Source organism: Lissotriton vulgaris, chromosome 5 (assembly GCF_964263255.1).
Source record: "Lissotriton vulgaris chromosome 5, aLisVul1.2, whole genome shotgun sequence".
NCBI classification, from domain to species: Eukaryota; Metazoa; Chordata; class Amphibia; order Caudata; family Salamandridae; genus Lissotriton; species Lissotriton vulgaris.
In genome coordinates, this window is record NC_141693.1 from 108,145,139 (window position 1) to 108,169,261 (window position 24,123).

Sequence of the window (24,123 nt, forward strand, 5' to 3'; positions counted from 1 at the left end):
CATGTGGGTCCAAATGTAAACATTACTGCTAAAGCGGGTGAAAATTCTATTTGCAACTATTTCTGCCATACCTGGTTCAAAATGACCCTGACCAAAGAGGATGCTAAAAGTCATCTCCGTCAGGAGTCAAAGTATATTGTTTAAGTTAGACAGGGGAACCATCCAGGAATTCAACATTTCAACTTACTTCAGAATGTGGGTTTGTGTAGGGGATGAAACATATTTAAATTGCAATGGTCAGCAGGTCATACGTTTTACTTAGCTATCAATGAGACATATTTACAGAGCTTAGTACTGGTAAATGTGCGATTTTAGGGGATATGTAAAAAAGTTATTGTTCCATTTACTTTTCTTTGCAATTGAAGTATTCCTATTCCTTGAAATGTGTTCCTACTCAAGGGTAGACATTGCAATTCTAAATTAGTTCAATCTAATTAATGTAAGTCTGATTTACACCAAGGGCTCTTACTGTTTTGCGCAAAATATAAGTTTACGTTCAAACTCGGAAATAGGAAATACTTCAGCAAAGGAGGTACATGGGAGAATCGTGCCAACACACCACACTGATCCATTGTCCTAGCTTTTAAAATACACTCAATGTACAATCATGGTTACTACTTAGAGAATGCATCTTTATTTACTTGTGCAATAAGGCTGTTTTGTTGGACACTCAAAAAGCCAATATGCTGTGACGTCTTCTCAGGAATGTGACACCGTATGATCATAGGTGATTCCCGGCTCAAAGATTTTTCACACAGTGTGATCATAGGCTAAGAAAGCTGATACAATGTGTGACCACCTGCACACCATACCAAGACTTTAGTGTGGAAACAAAAACCTAACCAGTGGTGAGAAAAACAGATATGAGAAACCACGAGCAGTGGACAGTCCAACTTACAAACTGGTATGGAGACAGGTTTCTACGTACCAGCTCTTCTCTTCTGGTTCACTCAGTCCTCAATTCTGTGTCTCTGCACATGAGTTTGTTGACAGCCCTGTCAGAAGACAGGATAGAATCAGGGACTGACCCTTCCAAAGCCTCATTCTATCATGGCTTCTGATAAGGCTTGGAGCGACACGGCTACAAACGCATCACCACCCAAGCAGGTTCCTATATTTCCCAGGCGTGCATTTCAGGGAGCATGCACAGTTTCTCTTTGGCTTGTGAATGTGAGAAGGGTGCGCAAGGAGCGTAGCATTGATTAAACATGCAAACTGGCTGTTCGTTTGGGTGTTTACACTTTAGCCTTTCAAAGCAGCTTCTTTTTGTGCCTGTCGATACTTTGCAGCTGTGCTCTAACGCCCTCAGGCACCAGCCGCCACTGGGAAGGATTGGGGAGAGTGGAACGCTGGAAGGGTAGAGGTGCATGTAAAGGAGGAAAACAAGATATGAGACTGGGGAAAAGTGCCGAAGATCAGCACACGGAGAGGTAAATGCTGTAGGTTCCGATTCAGAAAGAGGAGGGTAGAGGTGGGAGAGAGGTGAAACATGAGTAGAACATGAAGGGAAGAGGTAGATCTAAAGAGTGCAGAACCAGCTAAAAACGTGGAGTCTGGAGAGAAAGATAAAAGGTGTAAGAGAGTGCATGAATGGGTGCAGCAGATATAAAATAAACAGAATCATGAGGAGAAGTGGCAGATAGAGGGAAGGGTGAGGGGTGGATATAAGGTAAGAAGCTGCGTAGGGACGCTGGGGAGATGAGCTGTTACAGGGGCAGAACCACTGAGAAAAGATTAGAGGCTGGGGAGAGATCAGAGATCAAAGGGCTTATGAAGTACCCCCGCCACCCTGGCAGTGCTGGGACGGGCCGCCAGTGGTACGGCAGTCCCGTACCTGCAATTAGGATGCCACCACCACAGTGGCATACCCCATCCACAACATTGTGGCGGGCGGTGCACACAGCACCACCCGCCGCAATGCTTGCGGTACAAAAGGGGGTGGTGATGGACGGAGCATCTGAACCAATCAAACACTCACACCCAGTCAACAGATCTGGGTTTAATCCATCACCGTTCTTTAGCCCACTCTGCCACCCCAGTTCAGACATGGCCATATCAGTCTGACCCTGTGCCTCATGGGAACAGTCCAGCCCGAACTGCCAAGCCATGTCTTCCCTGGACCGGAAACAAGCTTCCCAGGACCGGTTTCTGGCATTCCAGCCGTCTTCAGCCCGGCTAGCTTGAATCCAGTGGCAAAGTGAGCAAGGGACTCACGTCTAAGCATACCCTGCTAACTTACGGCGAACAAAGGGGTACCTTGTGCATTTGCCGGAGTGAGAGATGAGAGGTGAAGGGTAGCACATGTATGTGAGCTGGTCAGAGAGGCAGAACTAACAAAGAACGTAAGTTAAGGGGGGGAGAAAGGGACTAGTGAGAGACGCATGCAAAGAGGAGCAGAATCGATGGGTACTTTAAGAGTCAGGCAGAGATGAAGTAAGAATTGAGGATAAAGAATACTTTATTGTTTAAAGTTTACATAAAACTATATATAATAATTAAGTTGCATAAAAGACATCACTAAATACTGATTAAAAAGTTCCATTGAAAATGTAAGTATTTTTCTCCCAGAGCTTAACTGCCTGCCTCACTCACTTTACAAGGTTTCCCACCACTTTTACAAAACCACCTTTAAAGCACAATAATACACCCTCTGATATTTTTCTCATGCCCTCAACATTAAACATTGACTTTAAATATTTTTTTCGCATGTCTAGTAGGGTTGGGCGTAGGCACATTATATGTTCAATGGACCCTTCGGGTAACTTGCATTTCCTTCATGACCTGTCTGTGCAGCCTTTTAGTTTCCATACACTATCAAAAGCCTTAAAAGGGAGATTAAAAAAACACCTGAATCTCAGAAAAATGGTCATGTTCTGAGACCACACATTAAATTTAAGGCAAGGTTGCCTTGAGCTAGATAATGTGTCTATAATATATCTGCTATGCTTATATCTGGAGGCTGCATCAATGTTCCTACTCAGGGTTAGGTTTTTCTCTCCCTTTTGTATCACTGATTTGTGTGCTGATCTAGGCATGCATGCCAGTGTTGCTTTATTTCAGGGTCCAAAGTGACCATATCACTCCTATCCTGTCTTCTCTTCGATGGCTTTCCATCGAGGCAAGATCTATTTACAAAACTGCCTGCCTCACCCACAAAGCCATGTGCACGTCCCCCCTTTATTACCTGGCGAATAAACTGAAAATGTCTGGAGGCTTGAGACCTTCTCAGAATGCGGAAAAGTCTATGGTTGAGCCCCCCTCCTTCAAAAAGGGAAATATCGATGGCTCAATCGTTCTCAGGTAAATGCAGTGAGAATCTGGAACTCGCTTCTGCCATTGCTCCGTGCCGCCACCTCCATCCAGATTTTTTAAAGTTGACCTCAAATCTCTTCTCTTCCAAAGACACTTTCAAAACTAATACCCTCATTCTCAGACCCCCTCTAGGAAGTTAGTTCATTATTGTAAATTTGTAATATTTTCTTGTTCATTACCCACCCTTGGTTGCTGTGTTTGATACTGTGTTATTGCCACTATGTTTTACTTTACCTCTTCTAGTCTCCTGCTTATTTTTGTAACATTCTCTTTTGTAACATTTTTCTCATGTAACGTAACTGGTTAAATACAATCTTGCCAGGGAAAAAAGGTAGTTCTAAAGTATAGTTTATTACTCAATAAGAAGTTAACTTCTACCGAGCCAGTTTGTGTTTCTGGATTGGACCCTTTGAACAACTCATCACGGGTAATACATCAGCATGGCAAGCATCAGCCAATCAGAAGATGAGACTCTGCCAAGGGCAAGTGCCAATCATGTGACGGACATCAGCACATCAAATGTTATGGGTGCAGGAATGAATGACTCCCAGTCCTGTTGGCTCATACGCTAAATACAGTGTGCTGATTGGCTGTGGATCATTGTTGATCATTGTGGATCACCTGTTTCACTGATAGCCGTAATGGTGTAATTTACAACAATCCACTCACTTTAGCGAACAGGAACAATAAATCTGACATATTTTCTATAATATAATAAGAGACTTTATTATAGACAGATGGACAACATAAAGAACATGGCTTCTCGTGGTACTTTTGAAGTAGAAAACCTGCAATTTTAAAGTAACAAGAAACCTGGAAGTAGAAAACCTGTAACTTTAGTCACGAGACGCCGTAAAAGATCGGGCGTGTTTACACACTGCTCGATAATCAGATTTTGAACGAGTTCAACAGGGTGTGCTGGTTTATTCCATTGAAACTGTCAGGTGCTTGTAAACCGGACGGACATTGTGAGCTACGTGTTTAAGGCAATACCTCAAAAGTTATGACCTCAAGAGATGCTGAAAAAATCCGAAAAAGCACCCTATGCCGTATGTTTAATGCTGTGTTTTGGTCAAGAAGGCTCAGATTAGCGAAATCGGAGTCTTTACGACCACAAAATAGCTTTTCGTTATGTCTAGAACCCAAATTGTGATTCAGTAACTTGTTACCAAATAGCAAAATGTTTATAACTACATATCAAATCGCGAATTGAAACAGGCAGGATTTCAGAGTTGCAAATCATTGATAGGTTACCGGCACCTCAAAGTAGGTGATAACCCATTTGCATACAGGGAGAGGCCCGCTGGGGACCCCGTCGCCATTGTCAATGTTGCAAAATGAATTATTTAGGAGTAGATAGTGGTCCCTGGGTCCACGCTAACTGGTAAAAAAAAAAATATATATACATACCTATATATATATTTTTTTTAAACGTCCCCTTTACGTTTTAGGAAAACAGGTTGCGTTTAAAGAAAAAAGAAGATTGCTTTATTCAAAAGCAATTACAGAAATGGCGGTCTGACGAACCCAACTGGCCATCATTCCTATGATGGCAGCGATTCATAGTGAGGTGCAATGTACACTCTACCTCAGACGCATTAATGAGGTAGGTCCAATTGCGACCTCTATGAATTGGAATTTTGTGAGCCAATGTTTCAACATATGTTGGTTTGCACACACAACAAAAAAAAATGCATTCAGTAAATGCATTGTATGGATAGAAGTCCCCATGTTGTAACTTTGCATCATTTGTCTTTGTGTGCGGAGCGAGGGGCATGGTCTCGCTCACTCATCATGGAGCAACAGCCAAGATGAGCCAATGGATACAAATGCTCATATTTCCATGTTGACAATCACCTGTCATAAAAAATTACAAATTGCCACCCAGACACCCAGTGAGTTTCAAGCAGTGCACGCCTCACCAGCAAAACGAAAAGCAGGAAAAATACAGAAGTAAAACCATATCTTCTGGCTTTTGGTTTGGCTGATGAACTGGGGCTGTACCCTACTTGGTACAATTCTAAAGACCATTAAAACCCAGTTTACTCTATAAAGACTTTCATTCACAATCTGGGGCAGACTCCTTCCAAGGAGCAGATGGGACCCTCCACCCCATCCGAGTACTCAACATGGGACCATCTTGGGATTATCAATGTCCAGAGGAGGCAGACCCGGACGCTGAGATCAGACCCGGGACCAGGGTTCAATTCCAGACGCGGCAGGCTCTTGAGCCCAAAATGTCTACGGACTCAGTAATTCTCGCTTCGGTGCCTACTCGAATCACAGGTTCACACTCTGCAACTCTGGGCAATAGCTTGCTTAATCTCCACTACGGCCCCCCGCAGCGGGATGCCTGGCTTTCACCTTGGGGCTATCTCACAGGGAAAAACCAGGACGGGTTCCCAATGCAAAGCGCTTTGAGACCTGGCGGTGATATTGCGCTATATAAAAACCCATCCATCCATCCATCCATCCACACCTCTCCAAGGCAACCGAAAAGGAGACCTGCAAAGTGACCATTGGTGAGATGCTCAGTTGCGTACAAATTAATTAAATAAATCTTCTGCAGCACACAAACATGCTGTCCCTCGGGAGTATAAATCAATAATGTTCCATCATGATGACGAGAAGCCCTACTGCACATATTGACGAATGTGCAGCACCCAAGGGGAGAACTGTGGGTGCCACAATAGGTGCAACACATAGTAAATACAAATGGCCAGAGAACATGGCTGCATCCATGTACAAAGACTATGCTAAACGGCTAAATGACCAAACTCCTGAGTAGGCCCAGTTGACGTTGAAGGTATTTGTAAAGGCTATTTGGGAAGAGATTTCTAATGTGTGGTGTTTAAGCAGAGGTTTTGTGTAGGGGTGGATGAGAGCCCTAAAGCAGAATGGCAAATAGGAAGTCAAACTTCAAAGGTCAGCGAAAAAAATCTAAACATGATTTTGGGTTAGTTTTAAACTAAAGGAGCCATCTAGTGAATAACATCACAAAATATTTCAAAACCCAAGCAGAGGTCATCAAACTAACTTTCTAGAATGACTGTTATCGGTGATTGTTAGGATAGAGGGATGGGAAGAGAGAACTTTTTGCTCTATATTGGGTGAATGGGCACTTTAAGAACATCTCCCATGATCTGGCCATGCACTCAAAGTGCATTGTTGCCAGTACCTGACCTCTTACTTCTTGTGAGAAGGTCACTTTCATAGTGATCACACTTGATGGAAATTGTGACTGGTTGACCAATCATCTGGAAGCGTGTCAGGCCTCACCGCTAATGTTCATCATCTAAACTGCACCTTGTGATGCCAGCTTCACACATGCAAAGAAACACGGACTGCACCCAGTGCTTTTAAATATCAGACCTCTCATAGTAAAGGCCCACTGAACTGAGGACATTTTAAACACAGGAAACAAATTAGTGAATGGATTATTGGACAGAGAGAGAAACAACTGGTGGAGACAGCCAGAAACTTCTCAGCGTTGCTTGTAGGTAACTAGGGTTAAATAAATTCAAAAAAACTGAAACGAAGCGGGTCTTTTCAGTACTTTTTCTTGAAATCACATCAGATGGAAATTAAACACTTTCCACCAGGGACAAGGTGCTACAAGACCATATAGACGGTTTAGTTTAGGATTTTAGGACTGCTTCATTTTTAGGTCTTGCGTAAAATAATGCAGATTGGGGGAGAGGAGTTGGCCTAACGGCGAGGGTGCTCAACCTCGGTCCTGGGGATCTGGGCTCGAGTCTCGGCAATGACGCTAAACATCCTGTGATTCTGGGCAAATCACTTAATCTCACTGTGCCTAACAAAAATGAATGTGTGTCCTGATGTAATGTAACTGGTGCTATGTAAAGCGCTCGGATACCCGATTTGGGTCAAGTTCGCGCTATATAAAACTCTGCAAAAAAAAGCCAAGAGATGGCCCCATCACAAGAAGGCTTGGCCGGAGTCAATATGGGTACAGGACAGCAATATTGGTAGGGCTCAGAGATCATCCAATGTTTGTGGACACAAAAACCAGTGGGAACTTCGATCGTTTTTCGGTTGCGCTGTGCTTGAGAAATCTATTGTTCTTAATATAAACTTTAAAGGGACTTAATCCTTCTGGGCTTCTCATTGGTTCCTGTGTGTGCTACTTACCTTTCCTCCGTTTCTATGGGCTATAGCATATTTTCCTGCTTTACCAATGCTTGTTCCCCATCTGCTTCTCTTATCAGTTTCCCGCCGCAGAACTACTGTTAACATCCACTTTGGGGAACTAAATTTTCATAGAGTTTTGCCTTTTACTATTGGAGCATATTTATATAACAATTTATCACCCAGAGAAATTAAGTGGTTTGCATAGAATCACAGGATGTTGCCCGGCACTGACAAGACTCGAATCGGGATCCCCAGCTCTCGAGTCAGCAGCTTTGGCCGCTGCACCACATCCGCTCCATTCCTGTGTTGTCATGGAGCTCTTTCCTCTTTCTGGACAATGATTGATGAAAACAGCTCTTTATTCATTACAGAGGCAAAACAGATGCATTACCAATGCTTGCTCAGTTTCTTTGCTCAGGTTAATTAGGTAAGTTTTAACCAATTTTAAAAACTTTTTTTTAGAGTTTCAGCTGGTTCACCAGTCTCCTGGATACCAAATACTTCATAGATAAAAAGCACTGACAAACCCTCTAGATCTGCCTGACCACTGACAATGCTAGTTGGTTTTTCAAAAATGTTTTTTTAATATTAATTGCAAAAACATTTTTAAAAAATGGCCACCCTTGCTTGTACATGAGTGCACAGCAAAGGCAGACATGTCCGAATGATTTTAACCGCTCAGCTGCCAAGCATTCTTTCCCCAGCTCCCCTTACCCCCTCCCTAGGTCTAAGCTGTTTGGTGTTGTTCACTCTTCGACTTTCATAACCTGTTTCCACAAACGATATCCACCACTAATTTATGTCCTTTTATCCAACATCCTGGGGATTCTAAAAGTGCCTAGTGTCTGAGAGTCCCTTGGAGGGAACTGAGAAAATAGCCAAAACCTAGCTAAGATTTATTTTTGGGGAGGGGTATGGGGAAAAAGTGCTGTGCAAGAAAGTATTTTTATTTTCTGCTAAACAGGACACCAACAAAAAATTTTCTGTGCTAGCATCACCATGTTCCTAGCTTTCTAGACCGAGCAGAGTTGTATTAAAAGCAAATATCCTACGATTTTTCCAAGAGGTAGTCAAGTTTTCTTAATTTTTGAGGTTTCAACCTACTTGCAAGTTTAAGTAGGAAAAAATAGCCTTTGGTGACATTTTAAACTGTATTTTATTTCTTCACAATAACAGATTTACAAAAGCAATACATCATTAAGTCCGATAGACCCTACTGGTTGTGGAGAAATGTACGTTCTCTAGAAACATTGCAAGACCTAGAGCCAACAACTCAGCTGCAACTTACAGTAATTTTTCATTGTGTACTGACAATCTAGAAATTCAGATGATAAATATATGAATGATTTGAAAGAAACCTATGTATTTCTGAAATACGCACAAGGAACAGAGTTTAGGAATAGTGTTTTTGAGTACATCTCTGAAGAAAACGAGTTACTTACCTGTAACTGTAGTTCTCCAGTATTGGAAGCTTTCATAGATTCATTTCATTTCACAAACTTTATTCGACAATTAAGTCATAAAAGTATACATACATATATTACACGAATGTAGATTAAAAAGACGTGAAAATCCATACAATAAATATGTTAAAAAATATTAAACTAGAGTAGACTATGTCAAATTACAATTTAAGAGAAGGATAAAACGATTTCATAAACATACATTAATCCAGGGGAATATTGGACAAAGAATCACAAGGGTTAGCCCATAAATGCAAGGACAAATACAGCTTAATCTTCACGTTTTTACCGATATGTATTTAGTGCGGATTACTCAAGCCCATTTCAAGAATTTAGCCACGGCAACAGCAATTGTAGGCGGGTCTGTTGTTAAAATTCTCAGAGCCTCAACATGTCTGTGTAATCCTATCAGTTTACATAAAGGCTTGATCCACATCGATATGGGGGCATTGTACAGGGGACAAAAAATAAAAAATGGCTTATTGACTCTTGTTCTTCCCCGCAATTGGGGCATCTGTCGATTCCACTTTTATCTGCCCATTTAACCGTAAAAGATCTTACTGGGAGTGATCCTACCCTAAGCTGGAAATAGAGCTTGCGATCCTGTTGTTTCCCAATAATATCCCAATATTGTTCCAGTTTCGGTAGGGCTTTAATGTCCATGAAACGACTAGTTAGATGAGCGGAGAGACCCTCTGACCTTGCATCGGAGATCACCATCTCCCAATATTTTTCTTTTAATAATTTTTTAGAGGGAAAATGAGCGTTTTCCGGGTCCTCCCATAAGTCAGTCATTCCTAATTTGGAAAGTATCGTCTTGATGTTCTTGAGCCAATGGATTCTTTGGGACGTGTCCTTAACCATTATCTCTTTTAGACCATGGGCATAATGCTGTAGTTCTTCTGTTGTCCATAAACGGCGCCAGTAAAGAACTGGACGCAAAAAGGCTAGATCCTGGACCGCCTTTTTTCCAAGGTCCCACATTAGCGGTAATAAGGGGGTACTTATGGAGACGCTAGTAGCTTTTCGAAGAAATTCATTTTCAGCTAGCGTGAATTGCCTAAGGTCTTCAAAACCCCAGAGTACGGCTCCATATAGGGCCGAACCTAGGACCTTCATCCCGTATACTTCCAATAAGGGGCTAATGGGCTTAGTTGTTGAGGAGGATTTTTTTTTTAGAAGGATACCTGCCTGCTGGCGGAGTTTTAGGACCGCAATGTCCAGTTGGCTGGACCACCCCAGGTCTTTCTGAAGGGTGACCCCCAGGTAGGGAACCATTCATATGGATGTCCTCCCCTGTCCCACTTAAAGATTTCCCAAAAATTTTGGGATTCTTTGCAGAGCACGCCACTTTCAAATCCTGCCACAGGCCCTCTTCCCAGTCCTTTTTAGCAGCAAATTGCTTACGCCTGTAATTCACCCTAGCCAGTCTTACTGCACCCATATCTTTAGACTTTAGGGCTAGACCCAAGTCCCTCCTAGCTTGGCGACAGGAGCTATTATACCACCTCTCTGGTTTTTTAACTGTAGCTCTTTTTTTCCCTAAACTGGGTTTACAGAAGTATGATTTCAGTTTAGTAAAGAGCCTGTTGTGTGCCTCTAATAAAAGATAGGGGGGAGAACCTTTCAATATGACGTCCTCCATAGCCTCTAAGGCCCCTTCCAGGTCTCCCTCAATGAAACTAATTATTTCCTGATGCCCAGCGACTTGGCACCATTTCAGTTGTCGCTCATCATTTGCCATAACTAGATCCGGGTGACAATGCCCTTGATGAGCGTCATCCCCAGTGTGAATGCCCAAATTTAACTTTGCGCACAGGGGGTTATGGTCGCTTTCAATACGTGACACAACCTCCATGTCAAGAGTTGACCACATATTGAGAGAGACAAGTAAGTAATCAATGTTGCTTGCCCTAGCACCATTGTCAAAAGTTTCCTTCCCAATTTTGTCTGAGAGTGTACGCCTGTTGGCAGCCCTCAGCTCGTTTTCCAAACAGAAACCCTTTAGCTGGATAGCAGCCTCGGTCCACTTTTTTATAGGTTTAGTGCTTAGCTGGGGAACTCCCCACCTAGCGTCCTCCTCCTCTGTCAAATGGATATCATCTAAGCCAAGGGGTTCAAAAGTGGTGTTAAAGTCCCCAGCAATCAATGTCTTGATGTTATTTGGGGAAGCCTGTAGTAATGTATCCAGTTTAGCTACAACTTCCGATTTCTTACCACCTTGGAGCCCCCTAGCATAAACATTAAAGATGTAAATTTCTAAATTTGCATGGAAGCTAAATCTAACACCAAGAATGTCATCACATACAGTGGGGAGCAACTGGGTTTTACATTTTAGGGACTGCTTGACCCATATGACCACCCCCCCCCCCCCCCATAGGTCGTCCTTTAGATTTTTTTACAGCAGGGACAAAAAAGTTCAAAAAGCCAACTCTGAACATTGGTTCAACCGCCCAGACTTCTTGAAACAAACAGATGTCAAAGTGGTCAATGAAGTCTGCTCAAGCCTGCGAGTTAAGTTTTGACCCCAGCCCTGCCACATCCAAGAAACCAGCGATGTCCAGCTTAGTGTCCCATCTGATAGTGTGGCCAGTTTGCCCCAGACGGGTTGTCCCCCTAGACCAGAATATATATTATGGTGTCTGTTCGCGGACTGATCTACCGCTGGAGCCTTAGGGATGATGTCATATGTGGTACCTTGCCCAACCTCAACCAGCCCTTCACTTTTACTACACTGAGCCTGCACATTCCCTTTCCTAGTCTCCAACCCTTCTCTTCCATCCCCTCCCCTACTAACTAAAATGGGTTTTTGTTGTTCGTACTGTCAATCACAGTCCCCTAGCCCCGACAGGGTCTGGAATCTGTTGAACAACCTGATATTCCCTAAGGGGCAGAAATTAGGTACAGACCCCTGAGAAAACATATCCCTCTCAAAGAAAACTGGGGTAGGGGGGCCATAGAAATAGGCTAGGGGTAGTACTTGTATCCCAGTAGTCATATCATTATGAGACCAGTTACAGATGAAGTTGACACACATCTGGTCTCTAAAATTAATAACGATACAATCTCCTGCAACAGTCTTACATCCCCTGCCTATCCAGTTAACTCTCCTGACACCCATAATTTCAGCACGCATGTTCACTGGCAATGGGCGGTTTTTATTTAGCCAGAAAATACATTTGTGCTTTAGGTCTTGGTATGATTCTCGTTTCCCACGAGCTAGTGGGGGACCCCTACCAGAACTACCACAAAAGGGGCTGATTGAGGAGGGAGGTTAATATAAGGTAGGGGAGACTCGCTATGTGCTCTGCTTAAGGTAGGTAAATTTGGCTGTTTGCCCTGCAACTTAGCTCCATCGCCCGCAGTTCTCTCTTTATTCACTGACTTTGCACCCGCCCCTGCGAGGTTAGGTACCGGGGAAGAATCTACTCCTGACAAGGTGGTTTGTGGTATCGAACTAGTTTGATGTGTGTTTCCCACTCCTTTTTGGGTGACTGGTTGTAGATTAACAATTGGCCCCTTTTCAACAGCCAAAACAGGCCTTGCAGTCTGACCTGACCCAGTTGCACTATTAGAACTAGATGGACCATTGGCTACAGTAGATTCTGGTCTAGGAGTATGGGTGCTACGCTTGGACCTGCCTGTTTCTGAGCTGATGCCAATGAAAGTTCAAGGCACACCAGTCTGTTTTCAATGGAGTCCAGCCGATTAAGCAATGGATGACACATTTTCTTGAAGCTGGCCTCCAGTCTTTTCCAGAAGGAAGGACCCAACTCCAAGTGTGGATCCTCCTCCCTATTGTCCAGATAGGTTCCCTGCCCACTTCTGTCAACCCCATCCAGTAGTACGGGGTTGGTTTGTGACGTCGCTACTGGGTCATCAGATGGAACATTACTTTTACAAGATCTTTCTTTTTTCCCCACCAGCATTGATTTGAGGACCAGAGCGTTTCCTTTTTGTTTGCTCCCTCCCCTTTGGTTGGACCGTGATAGCTTTCACTTGGCCAGCAGATCGAGTTTTAATTTTGGGAGATGGTTCTCGAACTATGTCGCTCCTGGGCACTCCTTCTTTTGGAGAGTTGTCACTTATGACCATAATCGCCGATTGCAATGGGGAAGAAGTTACCACTCTTGAGGGAGGAAGCGAACCCCTGCAAGTTAGAATCTAGGTAGGTCGGTGATCTAGCATGTGCCAGGAGGCCCAGAGAGGACCTTTTGTCGAAGGATGTATCCAAGGATAGTCTTTTTTCAGTGAGTTCTATGTCCTTGGCAAGTGCAGTTGATACCCTTATAAGGAAATTGTCAAGAGTCCCTAATAGAGAACCACCAGTAGATTTCTTACAGCTAGGATCACCATCTTGTACGGTAGCCATCCTTTTGTGATACTCAATACAATATTAAGAGAGTCCCAATATGGCACTAACCTTGTTTTTAGTGTGGCAGGTGTTAGAGGGGTGGCCCGTCCCGTCCTTTGCTGGCCTTGAACGGGCTTAAACGGGCCCGCCCTTGGCCAAGGCTTCGCCCGGCGTCCCGCGAAGCTGGGCTTTGCTCTGTTTATGTGCGCCTCCTGGCGCTGTCGCGGTGTCAGCAGGGCCGGGATTGTAGTCCCGGGCGGCGGCGCGTTTTCACAGCGTGTTGGTGACTCCTGGCGATGGCGGCGTCCTCCCGGGTAAGTGGTTGCTTTCCTGCTCTCTCCCCCCTGCTCTCATAGATTCACATACCTGAATCATTTCCCCGTCGTCGAGACGGGAGTCTCCGGTACATAAAAAGCAATGCTTATCAGGATAGCCAACTGAAAAGAGGCCTAGGCCCATTTCCCTTTTGATACCCATAACCTTTGTTATGTAAAAAAGGACCAAACTTTTCCCTTAGCCAATCAGAGCTCCTCACCCTCTAGAACACTGCTGAGAGAACCTTTTGCCCCTCAGATTTTCGGGCGCTTGTGCCATAAACACTTTTTGTGCCTAATCATAGGTGAGCCTCTCAGGGGAGGAGGGTGGGTGTATGTGAATCTATGAAAGCTTCCAATACTGGAGAACTACAGTTACAGGTAAGTAACTTATTTTCTTACTCCAGTATTGGAGCTTTCATAGATTCACATACCTGAATCAGAATAATGAGCAGTAAATCATAGCACATTTTGTTTTGTCACCTACTTCTCTCAAATAGGCAACACATGTCGTTCCCCCATAGCAGTAGCTGTATATAAATAGCCATATACAGATTGTTCATAAATTATATACAAGACAGCATACAACAATAAAATGTGCTTATCTTACCAACCAAGGAAGGAGGGATGACAAAGAAGGCTCACCGTTAATGGAAAAGGTTCCTCAGTACAGCTTGTCCCACTGCTGCATCGCCTCTTGCATGAGGGTCTAGGCAGTAATGTCTGGTGAACGTATGCGTACTCCTCCAGGTAGCTGCCCTGCAGATGTCCTGGATATGTACGCCTGAAAACAGAGCAGTAGAGGTTGACACCGCTCTTGTTGAATGTGCACGAACACGTGCATTCAACGGCTTCCCCGCCGCCTGATGACAGTATTGAATGGCGTTTGAAATCCACCTTGCGATTCCTCGTTTCGACAGCGGGAATCCCTTCCTGGGGGCACTAAAAGCCACAAATAATTGTGTAGATTTCCTGAAAGATTTATTTCTTTGCAAGTAAAATTTCAGGCAACACTGGACATCCAGAGTATGGAGAGTCCCCGTTGGTACCTTTGGTATACATTTTGGATTCGTTCTGAGCACCATCCTGTCCTCTCTGAATTGCAGAAAAGGTTATTGCATTGTAAGTGCCTGTATCTCTCCCACTCTCTGGCTGATGTCAGAGCTATTAATAGAGCCACCTTCCAGGATAGGAATTTTAGATCAGTACTGTGAACTGGCTCAAATGGTGGTTTCATCAACTGTGATAAAACAATGTTCAGTTGTCATAGTGGCGGTGGAGGCCTGATAGGTGGGTAAACTCAAAACAACCCCTTCATGAGTTGTTTTACAATCCTTTCTGACCACAGAGACGGACCCTATGATCTCCTGTATCTAGAGATTGCCGCTAAATGCACTTTAATAGAGGCATGGGCCAATCCTGACTTTGCCAGCCGTAGTAAATATGGGATATTCTGATGTGCCTCTGCCCACAGAGGATGTAGGTCGTTCTCTTGACACCACAAGCAGAATCTTTTCCATTTAATTTGATATATTTTATTAGTGCTCTCAGCCCTTGCTTTTGCCAGGATCTCTCAGCATTCTGCTGGAATGTTTAGTTAATGAAATTCACGGTACTCATGAGCCAGGTCGCTAATTGCAGAGATGTCGGGTCTGGATGCCGCACCTGTCCCTGAGCCATAGCCAACAGTGCTGGTATTGGCTGTAGACGTATTGGTTCTGTTTCCGATACAAGGAGCAGTTCCGTGAATCAATGCTGCCTGGGCCATCAAGGGGCTATCAGTATTATCCTGCACGGTTCCTTCTTCATCTTTGTGAGCACTCTCGGCAGAAGGGGAATCATTGGAAAAGCTTAGGCAAAGACGCCTGACCATGCCATCGAAAACGCATTCCCCCACGATCTCCGCTGGTGATGCCAGCTTGCAAAGAATTGGCATTTCTTGTTCTGGGCTGTGGCGAATAGATCCACTGTCAGCATTCCCCATTTGCCAAAGATTTCCAGTAGTATGTCCTGGTTGAGTTCCCACTCGTGACCAGTCATCTTCTGGATGCTGAGGGTGTCCGCTGTCGTGTTTTGATCCCAAAGAAGATGCACTGCTTTTAGAGTTACTTTGTGACTTATAGCCCATTTCCATATCGTCTGAGCTTCTCTCGACAGTGAGAGTGATCTTGTGCCCCCCCTGCTTGTTTATATAGTGCATCGCGGTTGTCTGTTCGCACTAACACAGATTTTCCTTCGACTCTTGGTAGGAAGGCTAACAATGCTAAAACTATTATCCTCAATTCCAATAGGTTTATGTGAATTGCTGCTCCTGCTGCTTTCATCGGCCGCTGACCTGTGAATCCTGGAGGACTGCTCCCCATCCTTCCAGAGAGGCATCCGTGGTAACCACTAATGGGGCTGGTTCGGCAAGGAAGGAAAGACCCACCGAGATGTTGCTTCTGTGAGTCCACCACGTTACCGCCTGCAACAATGGTTGCGTGACATTGATTTTGTCCTCGAAGGATCCCTTTGCTTGGCACCACTGTAGATCTAAGGCCTGTTGCAATGGACGCATTCTCAATCTACAAAGGGGGATGAGTGGTATGCACGAAGACATTGTCCCCAGAAGCCATTTGTACTTTTGGACTGAAAGACACTTTGTTCTCCTGGACTCTTTGGCTAGAGATACAAGTCCCAATTATCTTTCTGTTGATTGAAATGCCTTGTTTTGTGAAGTGTCTAGGATTGCTCCTAAAAACGTGATCCTTCTGGATGGGTGAAGAGACGATATTTCTACATTTAAAGTCAGACACAGATCTACACACTGCATGCATGCCGAGGTTGAAGTTTGAGCCGCCTTCTCCGATGGTGCCTTTATCAACCAATCGTCCAGGTATGGGAATATTTGGTGTTTTTTGTCTTCGGAGATAAGCTGCCACTGGCGCCAGACATTTTGTAAAAATTCTTGGGGCAGACTTGAGGCCGAACAGCAGCACTCTGAATTGGTAATGGTCTCCGGTAACTGTAAAACAAAGGTACTTTCTGTGGGAAGGATGAATGGGGATATGAAAATATGCATCCTGTAAATTTAGAGAGGTCATTTAATCTCCAGGGTTTAGGAGTAGCAGAATATCCTGGAGGGTCACCATCCTGAATGACTGTTATTTTTAGATAAACTATAAGGAGAATAGCGTGCGCACACCTTCCCTTTCTTTTTTGTTCATAATCAACTATTTTAGAATTGGTGTTTGCGTGCAGAACAGAGCTGTGTTTGTCCCAGCACAGTCATCTTCAAGTGGTTAGAGGAGGGTTCGCGGGTTGCGTTCCTGTCTGTTGCACTGCGTCAATGAGGAGACATTCCTCTCTAGAAGAGTCCATTAATCATATTTCATCCTATTAATCCATTTTTATCCATAAGCTTTACGTCGTTTTCATACTTCATGTATTTAAAAAGTAAATCACTCCAGAGGCAGCCAGGTGAAACTTGGATGTGTTTATTTTGCATATTCAAATGTCTTATGCTGCCGAAGCTTTTCCACAGACATGTGCTTTCTACATCCTGTCGAACAACCAGTATTAAAAACCCAATGCATTTCGAACTTTTTAGTTCTTCCTCAGGGGTACTGGAAAAAATAGATAAAGGACCATTTAACCAGATATTCGAAAAATGAAAATTACATAATAATAAACATGCTGTGAATTTCTCAATACTCCATTGTATCCTACTGTCCATACAACTAAGTTTATCAACAATCCTTTGATCCCCCACAATAGCAGTATTCACCATGTGCACATAAACCACACGCTTTCTATTCCTTCCCCCTTTTTGAAAAAAAACCTGAACTGACCATCTAGACATACCAAAAACTCGATCCGAATGATTTACTCTCCCCACACCCCTAGCTGGTCCTCTGTTAAATGCCACTTTTTGAAGTTATGAAGTTTACCTGGTTTCAGTAAAAGCCTGTGGCTTGTAGCGAGTTTGCTCTCTGATGAATCACGAGCGTATGCCAAAGCTCCCATCAGCCTGAGTTTTCCCATCAACCTTATCCCAACTAGCCTCCAAGCCCATGTTTGACAAATAAATCCCTTAATTAGCAGCACGTGATTATTCCCGATTTCCGTGTGTTCTCTTAAACAAGCTTCCTGACAGAAAAACTACCTTTCCCATCATGCGCTATGTGTGTGATGTTTAAACGGACGTGTACACTGCCAACGCTATCCCAATCGTGAGTTCAAACCTTACACCAAACAGAAAATGAATGAAATTAACTTTTCAACTACGTGGGTGCCTGCTTTTGAATAATAACTTGCAAGTGCCATACATAATCATCACAAAACAAACAGATTAGAACTGACAATATGCGCCTAAGAAAACATGAATTAAATCTGGTCCTCGTTCACTGTTGTCAATTGTCTTTTGTTCGAACGTAAAGCTGCCTCAGTGGTGAAAGTCCTTATGAAGTTAAACATTTCAGAGTTCAATTTTTCAGTCAACATGTGGGGTGCGCATCGCATGCGGGACAAAGATGAGTTTGCTAAACTATAAGGAGAATAGCGTGCGCACACCTTCCCTTTCTTTTTTGTTCATAATCAACTATTTTAGAATCGGTGTTTGCGTTCGAACAAAAGACAATTGACAACAGTGAACGAGGACCAGAAGCTTGTTTTAGAGAACACACGGAAACCGGGAATAATCACGTGCTGCTAATTAAGGGATTTATTTGTCAAACATGGGCTTGGAGGCTAGTTGGGATAAGGTTGATGGGAAAACTCAGGCTGATGGGAGCTTTGGCATACGCTTGTGATTCATCCGAGAGCAAACTCGCTACAAGCCACAGGCTTTTACTGAAACCAGGTAAACTTCATAACTTCAAAAAGTGGCATTTAACAGAGGACCAGGTAGGGGTGTGGGGAGAGTAAATCATTCGGATCGAGTTTTTGGTATGTCTAGATGGTCAGTTCAGGTTTTTTTCAAAAAGGGGGAAGGAACAGAAAGCGTGTGGTTTATGTGCACATGGTGAATACTGCTATTGTGGGGGATCAAAGGATTGTTGATAAACTTAGTTGTATGGACAGTAGGATACAATGGAGTATTGAGAAATTCACAGCATGTTTATTATTATGTAATTTTCATTTTTCGAATATCTGTGTAAATGGTCCTTTATCTATTTTTTCCAGTACCCCTGAGGAAGAACTAAAAAGTTCGAAATGCATTGGGTTTTTAATACTGGTTGTTCGACAGGATGTAGAAAGCACATGTCTGTGGAAAAGCTTCGGCAGCATAAGACATTTGAATATGCAAAATAAACACATCCAAGTTTCACCTGGCTGCCTCTGGAGTGATTTACTTTTTAAATACATGAAGTATGAAAACGACGTAAAGCTTATGGATAAAAATGGATTAATAGGATGAAATATGATTAATGGACTCTTCTAGCGAGGAATGTCTCCTCATTGACGCAGTGCAACAGACAGGAACGCAACCCACGAACCCTCCTCTAACCACTTGAAGATGACTGTGCTGGGACAAACACAGGTCTGTTCTGCACGCAAACACCGATTCTAAAATAGTGGATTATGAACAAAAAAGAAAGGGAAGGTGTGCGCACGCTATTCTCCTTATAGTTAAGCAAACTCATCTTTGTCCCGCATGCGATGCGCACCCCACATGTTGACTGAAAAATTGAACTCTGAAATGTTTAACTACATAAGGACTTTCACCACCGAGGCAGCTTTACGTTCGAACAAAAGACAATTGACAACAGTGAACGAGGACCAGATTTAATTCATGTTTTCTTAGGCGCATATTGTCAGTTCTAATCTGTTTGTTTTGTGATGATTATGTATGGCACTTGCAAGTTATTATTCAAAAGCAGGCACCCACGTAGTTGAAAAGTTAATTTCATTCATTTTCTGTTTGGTGTAAGGTTTGAACTCACGATTGGGATAGCGTTGGCAGTGTACACGTCCAATTAAACATCACACACATAGCGCATGATGGGAAAGGTAGTTTTTCTGTCAGAAAGCTTGTTTTAGAGAACACACGGAAACCGGGAATAATCACGTGCTGCTAATTAAGGGATTTATTTGTCAAACATGGGCTTGGAGGCTAGTTGGGATAAGGTTGATGGGAACTCAGGCTGATGGGAGCTTTGGCATACGCTCGTGATTCATCAGAGAGCAAACTCGCTACAAGCCACAGGCTTTTACTGAAACCAGGTAAACTTCATAACTTCAAAAAGTGGCATTTAACAGAGGACCAGCTAGGGGTGTGGGGAGAGTAAATCATTCGGATCGAGCTTTTGGTATGTCTAGATGGTCAGTTCAGGTTTTTTTCAAAAAGGGGGAAGGAATAGAAAGCGTGTGGTTTATGTGCACATGGTGAATACTGCTATTGTGGGGGATCAAAGGATTGTTGATAAACTTAGTTGTATGGACAGTAGGATACAATGGAGTATTGAGAAATTCACAGCATGTTTATTATTATGTAATTTTCATTTTTCGAATATCTGTTTAAATGGTCCTTTATCTATTTTTTCAGTACCCCTGAGGAAGAACTAAAAAGTTCGAAATGCATTGGGTTTTTAATACTGGTTGTTCGACAGGATGTAGAAAGCACATGTCTGTGGAAAAGCTTCGGCAGCATAAGACATTTGAATATGCAAAATAAACACATCCAAGTTTCACCTGGCTGCCTCTGGAGTGATTTACTTTTTAAATACATGAAGTATGAAAACGACGTAAAGCTTATGGATAAAAATGGATTAATAGGATGAAATATGATTAATGGACTCTTCTAGCGAGGAATGTCTCCTCATTGACGCAGTGCAACAGACAGGAACGCAACCCGCGAACCCTCCTCTAACCACTTGTTATTTTTAGATAGGCATTTAGAGACCTTAAGTCCAGAATCAGACGCCACTGTAGAGCATTCTTTCGGATCAAGAAGAAACAGGAATAAATCCTTTCCCGCTTTGGGAGTTCGATACCGGTTTGTTGCTCCCTTTCGGAGCATTGCCTGAATCTCCCGACGTATTTGAGATAGATGTTTGTCTTCTTGATACGTAGGTGGTGTGGGAGGAGGGAATCGTAGAAATTCTAGAGTATGTCCGAATCTTATTATGTGGAGGACCCATTTGTCCGATGTTATTCTCTGCCACTGAGGTAAATAGTAAGTTACTCTTCCACCCAGGGGAACATTTGGAGGGGCAGGAGTATAAGAAGCCGAACACCGAAGATTGTCATTGCATTTTATTGCTGTCTTTACCTGAACGACCTCCTCGTCCTCTGGGAGCGGATTTAGAATAGCTTCCAGACTGTCTCTGTCCATATTGCTGTGATGAGGAAGAATAAGAGGGGTATCTCCATTGTTGGTATCCACCTCTATAAGATGGTTGTCCTCTCCCTCGGGCACCCCGAAAGGGCACCTTCCGATATTGCAACGCACCCAAGGCCTTCACCGTATCCGTGTCCTTAATAATACCTTGAAGGGTTTCATCTACCAGACGTCCAAACAAATCCTCCCCATCAAAAGGCAGATCAAGAATCTTATTTTGGACCTCCGGTCTACAGGCAACCCTGGCGCCGTAAAACTGCTGCCCCTCCTAGAGAGCGAAAGGCTGTGGTAGCAATGTCCATTGCACAATCGATGACTTTAGCCGAAGTCCTCTCACCTTCTTGCAGAACCTTCTTCGCCTCCGGTTTGCCATCTTCCGGAAGGAGGTCGACATATGGTGCCATGTCGAACCACATCTGCCTGTCATATCTGCCCAGGATGGCAAGGGCATTAGCTGCTCTGACTAGAAGAGCTGACATTGAGGAGAATCTGTTTACTGCATTGTCCAATCACCGTCCCTCCCTATCTGAAGGTGCAGAAATAGGCGCTGACAGGTTCTTTGATTTTCGTTGCACTGCCTGCAAAATTATAGAATCCGGTTTAGGATGGCCCAGCAAACTGGCTGGTGCGTCCGAGGGTGCCTTATACTTTTTGTCCAACCTAGCGAGCACAGGTGTAACCGTCGCTGGAGTCGTCATCACTTTCAAGCCTTCCTCCCATACATGGCTGATGATTGGTATGGATCTAACTGATTTACGATAAGGCTCTTTAAAGTCATAGAGGAAGCATTCTGTCTGGGTTTTCTTCATTGGCAGCTGAAATCTTTTCGCAGCTCTCTCCATCAAGTTGTGAATTCCACCAATATCCACTGGTGGAGAATCCACCAGCCCTTGTGTGGGTGAGGCAGGAGATGGGATTAGATAGCTGTCCCATTCTTTGTGTGGCTCAGTTAGCTCCTCTTCTCATGGTCCTCATTGTCCGTGGTACCCGGATCCTGGTGATGTTGGACTTGAGGTGTCTGTGGAGTAGTATCCAGTAGCGATTCTCTGCTTCTGACTGGAGTAGCCGGAATAGAACGGGGACGTGAAAGAGGAAACCTCTTCTTATAATCTGCTAACATGAACTGTAAGTCCATCATCATGGAGGATGGCATAGCGACCATCTCTTCCTGAAGACCCTGTTGGTAACGATGCTGTGAGGGGCTGTGATATTCTTCATAACCCTCTTCATCCTCATCCTCTTGACATTTCACATGGAGTTGTAATGAACTACTGGCATACCCAAAGGGCCCCTCATCCTCCTCTTCATCTGACTCTTTCTCTTCCAAAAGGTGTGATGGAACCAGAGGAGTAATCTTACCGGGGGAAGTCACTGCTGGCGTAATCTTTTTCCTTTGTTTTTCTGGAGTTTCTCTCATTGACGAGCCCTTCGACAAGATCGCCGTTGACACTACCGTCAACGATGTTGTTGTCGTCGTTGACACTGCACCAGAACCATTTCTCGCCACGACGACATAGCAACCGTCGTCGACGACCCGGTCGTCATAACCGTCGACGACGATTCCATCGTCGACATGGTCGTCATCACTGCCATCGTCATTAATGTCGTCGATGTTACTGGCGTCGTCAACACCATAACAGGTAATGGCAATTTCTGTACCTCTGGCTTCGTCGCTGTAGACAATGATTTCTTCATCGACGCTCCGGTTGACGATGTAGATGTTTTGCTTTTCTCCTCAGGAGTACTAGAAGATGGTTTCTTGAAGGATTCCTTGACCAGAGGTGGGGACTTTGAAGGCTCAGAAGAGGCTCTCTTTGAAACTTTCTCTCCAGAGGTGTGTCCTTTGCTCTCCTTTTCTTTTGACTGAGGAGATTTTGAAGGACTACGCCCTGAAGACCCATGAGTGGTCTTTTTTAGGGCCTTCTCAGGACGTTCCCCTGAGGAGTGAGCCTGAGGAGATCTTGATCTTTTTTTGATATCTCCTAGATGTAGAGGAGGATTCCTGATCACTATCACTAGAGATCACCTCCTTTCTGGCCTTAATTTTCTGAAGCCATATCAAAAGGCGTCCCTCACTATCTCCAAGAGTCTTGCTAGAGAAAGTGCGACATACCATGCAGTCCTTGGCTTGGTGGTCCGGATAAAGACAATAAATGCAGTCTTCATGTGGGTCATCAGTGTAGAGTCTTTTCTTAGAGCAGGTAGCACAGGCTCTAAATAGACCCTTCTTCCCTTTCCCAGACATTCTACAGAATCTAGTTGAGAATAGGTCACAATATTCTCAAATCCAAGAGAAAAAAGAAAGAAATCAAGTTCCTGAAAAGCTGAATAGCTAGAGTTTGAGCAGAGCTCAAAGGAGACTCCCTAGCACAACGTGCCGGTAGAAAATCTGAGGGGCAAAAGGTTCTCTCAGGAGTGTTTTAGAGGGTGAGGAGCTCTGATTGGCTAAGGGGAAAAGTTTGGTCCTTTTTTACATAACAAAGGTTATGGGTTGCAAAAGGGAAATGGGCCTAGGCCTCTTTTCAGTTGGCTATACTGCTAAGCATTGCTTTTTATGTACCGGAGACTCCTGTCTCGACGACAGGGAAATGATTCAAGTAGGTGAATCTATGAAAGCTCCCAATACTGGAGTAATTTGAGGTTATCCATACTATCATGTGATTTGTAGGGCATTTTGCAAATATCTTCTTTCTTGCACTCTGGCTTGCATTTGAAAGCCAAAAATGGAAAGAAATCCAAATGGTACTAAAAATGTTCTACTTTTCTGTGTTCACACACAGCATCCACAAAATACCTAACTTGTGTGGCTGGGCCAGCAGCTGCAACACAAAGTACCCCAAAACGATACCTGGAGACCTCACATTTCACCCAATAAAACCAACACTTTTTTTCAATGTAGGTAACTGTGGAGCCTGGCCCTAGCTCAGCTGTTTTGTAAACTTTATTGTGCTCTGGGTGGGATGAGAGTTATTTTGAAGTATTTGTGCTAATGGGGTGTTATTCTTTGGTGGTTACTATACTCATTGAGGCCAAGGAGTGTTGGGAAAAGAGTTGCAGCTGATGTACTGTGGTGGCCAGTAGAGTACTCCACTGGGAGGAATTGATGTTTAGGAAGGTTCCTGTTATTGATGCAGAAATGGTTGCCTTTGATAGAGCCGCAGACATATCTTACCTGCATTGGCAGGAACTAGGTGATGATCCACAGAA